Raw genomic sequence first — 6,121 nt, 5'->3', positions numbered from 1 at the left:
GGCTTGTGTCACTGGGCAGCTCGCGGCTGTGCTTCCCTTTGTAGTCTGTAATAGTTTTCAAGTCCTGCCACATCCGACGAGCGTCAAAGCCAGTGTAGTACGATTCAATCTTAGTCCTGTATTGACTCTTTGCCTGTTTGATGGTTCGTCGGAGGGCATAGCGGGATTTCTTATAAGGGTCCGGGTTAGAGTCCCGTTCCTTGAAAGCGGCAGCTCTACCCTTTCGCTCAGTGCGGATGTTGCCTGTAATCCATGGCTTCTGGTTGGGGTATGTACGTATGGTCACTGTGGGGACGACGTCATTGATGCACTTACTGATGAAGCCAGTGACTGATGTGGTGTACTCCTCAATGCTGTCTGAAGAATCCCGGAACATGTTCCAATCTGTGCTAGAAAAACAGTCCTGTAGCTTAGCATCTGCGTCATCTGACCACTTTTTTATTTGCCGAGTCACTGGGGCTTCCTGCTTTAGTTTTTGCTTATAAGCAGGAATCAGGAGGATAGAGCTATGGTCAGATTTGCCAAATGGAGGGCGAGGGAGAGCTTTGTATGCGTCTCTGTGTGTTTGGGATGCAGCGTAACAATCATGTTGTTCCATTCACACGTGTGCAACTTATTGTCACCCCATGACATGTATCTATTTGTGAGCCTCCAGCCTATAGTTTCTCCCTGTGTCCAGTAAACCTCCTCTCATCATGGATGTGATTCAGCCTGTAGTTTCTCCCTGTGTGTCCAGTAAATCACAGCAGAGACATCGCTGCTGAGATTTTACCATGGAGCAAGAGTCCCCCTAGAATTTAAAAACCAGCCAGAAGATCAACAAGGGTTCTTCTAAGATCTTCAAAGTTCTTCAAAGAACCTTAGGGTTCTTGGCACTGAAAATTGCACCCAAAAGGTTCTTCCAAGAACCCCATAGGAGGTGGGGTTCATCGAGGAACCTCCTTAGTTGGTGAGGGTTCTGGCAGGAACCTAACTGCTCAACTGAAACATTTGGATTTGAATTTGAAAGGACAGCAGGTGCAGGCACTTCACTGAAAAATGTAAAGATCTCCTCAATTTAAGGTAAGGTTGGTCCCTTGCATGGTCTAAATTGATATTGTTTTCTGATTCTTCTTTTCATATTTGTGCAAATCTTTCTAAAACAGAAAATGGGCACAATTCAATGGATATCAATCAACAAAGAGGTAAGAATATGTACTGTAGGCTATAAGAATATGTTGAAGGCTAGCTGTATTGGGTGCAGATGACTGAACTGCTCACTTTTGTGTCTGTAGGTATACAGACGAGGAGGCATACAAAGGTATGTCAATTGGGACTTGGTATGTTATGCAGATCAGATTTACCATCCTCCTCCCTTACATCTTCAGTGAATATCCCATAGGCCTCTACATTATGGACAAGGTATGTTTATGAAAACTGTTTTAATAATGTTTTTTTCATTCACATTTACCACAAAAACCAAGGTATGAGTACTGTCATGTGCATGTTTTGTTAATCATCTGTATAACTACTATTTTTGGGATTCACAGACTTCACCCTCCCTACACCTCTGATGAATATAACAGGAAACCTGTTCGATCACCATGCACTGCAAAATCATTCTGACTATGGATACGGAGAACATCAACACATTAACATCAACAGACCAGAGGATATATCCATTGGACTTGGGGCTCTGCTGGGAGTTTACCTCATATTCGGATTTTTTATATTCTGCTTTGCCACTCAAATTATAATAAACACTGACCACTAAAATATTGTGGTATTGTTAAGCATATTATTAATAATAATAGGGAGGGGGGGTAGTTAGAAAATTAAGCCCAAAAAGGTTCTTCTAAAGGTTCTTTGAAGAACCCTTTTAAAGAGTTCTTAGAATAACTTATAGGGTTCCCCCACAGTTTAAATTTGAAGAACCCCTGAAGGATCCTCCATGAACCTTTACTTTTTATAGTGTGGGCTAGTCGATCACCAAACATTTCTGTAGAAAAGCAACCGATAAAGGCTTGGGCTCCTATTTTTATTGTTCGTGTTGTGCTGTTGATGGTAGGTGCACTTGATTCAGAAGCCCTGTTGGTGGTAGGTGCACTTGATTCAGAAGCCCTGTTGGCGGTAGGTGCACTTGATTCAGAAGCCCTGTTGGTGGTAGGTGCACTTGATTCAGAAGCCCTGTTGGCGGTAGGTGCACTTGATTCAGAAGCCCTGTTGGCGGTAGGTGCACTTGATTCAGAAGCCCTGTTGGCGGTAGGTGCACTTGATTCAGAAGCCCTGTTGGCGGTAGGTGCACTTGATTCAGAAGCCCTGTTGGTGGTAGGTGCACTTGATTCAGAAGCCCTGTTGGCGGTAGGTGCACTTGATTCAGAAGCCCTGTTGATGGTAGGTGCACTTGATTCAGAAGCCCTGCGCACCAGGTATGCAAAGTGTTCCAATTTTGAACCATTTAATTTGTCGCAAAAGACAAACTCTGTTTACCCGGCGGACCGGGAGATCTGTTGGTAAATCGAGTGCGCCTACTGTGCTGGACAATCCGATAGCTCAAATCACAGCTTCCACGACCCCCCGCCACAAAACAGTTTGATACTAGCCTGCAAAGATTGATACTAGCCTACGTGAGATTTCATAACTTTTTAAACCATGACCAGACAGAGACTGTCAAATAATACAGCAATGATCTGCTGTTTTTATGAGTGAGTTCATGTCTAAGTGTTTATTCAGCTCTGTCACTGTTTTTATTCAACACTATTACAAAACATAAAACGTGCTTCTCTCTACTTCCCGTTGCGCTGCAGCAGCAATGAATGAGTAGTGTATCGATACCCTGCGTTTTTATTATTATTAGCAGCTCGTCGTGTCTATTTTAATATCAAGGAATATTTCACTTTCTCTGGTCAGAGGAACAACATGAATTTGTGCATGAGGCAGATGCAGTGCGATTCGAGTTTCGCCACCAGGTGGAAGATTGTGTCCCCTCTCTCTGGTCAGTCACACCAGAGGAAAGGAAGGAGAGAGCAGGGGCCGTGAGAGGCGGACGTGGACCCTCTGCTGCTCTCTCCTTCCCTCCGCAGAGATTGCCGTGTTCAAAACAACAAGGAGCTCGGAAATCTCAGACTTCAGTGCATTCAGGACAACTGGGAACTCGGGGAAAAATGAGATCCGACTGAGAAAATATTTTGAAAGGTCATTCAACTCTGAATTCCAAGTTGGAAATGTGGGTATCTTTCTAGAGCTCCGACTTTCTCACCAGAAGATCACCGACGTCATGATTTGAGTTCCTTGAGTTCCCAGTTGTCTGGAAAACACCATGCCCATCAAATGTAGGTAACATCAGTCCAGTAAAAAAAAAGGCTATTTTTTAAAAATGTAATAAGGTCTGAGAAGGACAATATAGCCAATATACTATGATAATATATTAGGCCTAATGCACAAACCTCATTTTTATTAGGTTAATGTTACATTTTTTAAAGTCATGTAAAAAAAAATCAAATAATCTGAGAGGTAGATCTCAGCTTGCTTTTTGACTGCGAAAGTAATCTTGACTCAGAAAAGGTTGGTTGGCCTAACCAAACTTTTTTGGTGAGAAAACCATCAGTCAGTTGAAAATACGATGGAAACCCATTTAACTTGTATTTTGTATTCTGTACATGGGAATTTAACCGCAAAATGTATTGTTATGTGCACTACGTCATCACGCTCAGACTTTTATCTGGAACAAGTCAATTTTGATGGAAACACATCTCTGGTGGGAAAATGCGCATATTGTTTTAATGCAGATTCTAGAATATTCGCATGAAAATCTGTCGCCAATTGGATGGAAACCTAGATACTGACATAATCCTCACACAGTATTTCTCTCTCTCGCTCTGTCTCTCTCTCTCTCGCTCTCTAATTAGCAATGTCACAAATGTAAAGAAAAATCATATACTAGATTTTTATAACCTAACTAAGCTGAAAGCCTAACTATTGATTTATGTTTAGTATAAATTAGCTTTATATTGAAGATTCGGACGATGCACGTCAATACCTCTTCAACAGAACATGCCAGAATTATATACAGTGGGGAAAAAAATTATTTAGTCAGCCACCAATTGTGCAAGTTCTCCCACTTAAAAAGATGAGAGAGGCCTGTAATTTTCATCATAGGTACACGTCAACTATGACAGACAAAATGAGAAAAAAAATCCAGAAAATCACATTGTAGGATTTTTAATGAATTTATTAGCAAATTATGGTGGAAAATAAGTATTTGGTCAATAACAAAAGTTTCTCAATACTTTGTTATATACCCTTTGTTGGCAATGACACAGGTCAAACGTTTTCTGTAAGTCTTCACAAGGTTTTCACACACTGTTGCTGGTATTTTGGCCCATTCCTCCATGCAGATCTCCTCTAGAGCAGTGATGTTTTGGGGCTGTCGCTGGGCAACACGGACTTTCAACTCCCTCCAAAGATTTTCTATGGGGTTGAGATCTGGAGACTGGCTAGGCCACTCCAGGACCTTGAAATGCTTCTTACGAAGCCACTCCTTCGTTGCCCGGGCGGTGTGTTTGTGATCATTGTCATGCTGAAAGACCCAGCCACGTTTCATCTTCAATGCCCTTGCTGATGGAAGGAGGTTTTCACTCAAAATCTCACGATACATGGCCCCATTCATTCTTTCCTTTACACGGATCAGTCGTCCTGGTCCCTTTGCAGAAAAACAGCCCCAAAGCATGATGTTTCCACCCCCATGCTTCACAGTAGGTATGGTGTTCTTTGGATGCAACTCAGCATTCTTTGTCCTCCAAACACGACGAGTTGAGTTTTTACCAAAAAGTTATGTTTTGGTTTCATCTGACCATATGACATTCTCCCAATCCTCTTCTGGATCATCCAAATGCATTCTATCAAACTTCAGACGGGCCTGGACATGTACTGGCTTAAGCAGGGGGACACGTCTGGCACTGCAGGATTTGAGTCCCTGGCGGTGTAGTGTGTTACTGATGGTAGGCTTTGTTACTTTGGTCCCAGCTCTCTGCAGGTCATTCACTAGGTCCCCCCCGTGTGGTTCTGAGATTTTTGCTCACCGTTCTTGTGATCATTTTGACCCCACGGGGTGAGATCTTGCGTGGAGCCCCAGATCGAGGGAGATTATCAGTGGTATTGTATGTCTTCCATTTCCTAATAATTGCTCCCACAGTTGATTTCTTCAAACCAAGCTGCTTACCTATTGCAGATTCAGTCTTCCCAGCCTGGTGCAGGTCTACAATTTTGTTTCTGGTGTCCTTTGACAGGTTGGCTTTATTGGCACTCCCCAGTAGGAGCAGTCCTCCATAGGAATGAATGGAATTCTACAGTATTTCAATTAAATGTTTCAAGGATAAAATTACATGTATTTAAGTTTTTTGTTGTTGTTGTAGTGGGTTAGGTAACATCTTTGCGTGGTGGTCGCCGTCGGGTGAGGTTGTGTCTCTCTCTGGCGGGAGGTAAGCTTGGCTTATATGGCTTATATACATAGTTTGGGCTTTGTCGAGTAAAGCTTAAACTATGTATTTAGATTGTAGTTAGGTATTGTAGGTAGTTATCGTGGGTTGTTGTATGTAATTATTGTAGGTTAGTATTGTATTCGGCTGAGCCCGGTGAAGCACGAAGCTAGCTAACCCACTACCTGGACTAGCTGGCGGGTAGCTACTGGTAACTATTAGCAACTGTGGATAGTTGTTTCACGCCTGAGAGTACCTGTAATTATGCCAGCTAGCTGCCTACAATAATTACAAACAATAATGCCTACCATTCAGCTGTTTTTCTAACCTCATTGTCTGAAGCGTTAATGTTAGGTAGCAAGTGGCTACTGTGCTTGAAATTTAGCTAGCTTGTTGCTACCTGGATAGCTACTAGTAAGCAATAGCTGGAACGACCTAGCGAACAGACGCGAACTGGCTGAGTCAATTCAGTGGCTAGCTTTGCACTTGGCTAGCTAACAGTAGCTGCTAGGGGTAAGTTATAACCTACATTTGTGTTTTGTTTTTACATACTGGTAGCCAGAGTCGTTCAAGGGAATTCGGGACATGGGTGACCAGTTAACGTTAGCTTGGCTCTCTCTGTGTGTTCGTGCCGTGGGAGGACGGGTTTCTTCTTTGTCTGAAAG

The 6,121-nt window shown here is 42.7% G+C and overlaps 1 long non-coding RNA gene across 1 annotated transcript; it reads left to right on the top strand.

The window, feature by feature from the left end:
* Positions 1 to 1,141: 1,141 nt before the first annotated feature.
* Positions 1,142 to 1,613, top strand: LOC311141359. The gene is made up of 3 exons (XR_014614218.1): positions 1,142 to 1,184; positions 1,275 to 1,401; positions 1,530 to 1,613. It is a non-coding gene; the product is annotated as an uncharacterized lncRNA (long non-coding RNA).
* Positions 1,614 to 6,121: the final 4,508 nt, after the last annotated feature.

This window comes from Coregonus lavaretus, assembly GCF_964263955.1.
Source record: "Coregonus lavaretus genome assembly, chromosome: 14".
Classification (NCBI taxonomy): domain Eukaryota; kingdom Metazoa; phylum Chordata; class Actinopteri; order Salmoniformes; family Salmonidae; genus Coregonus; species Coregonus lavaretus.
This window is presented reverse-complemented; position numbering and strand designations above follow the sequence as displayed.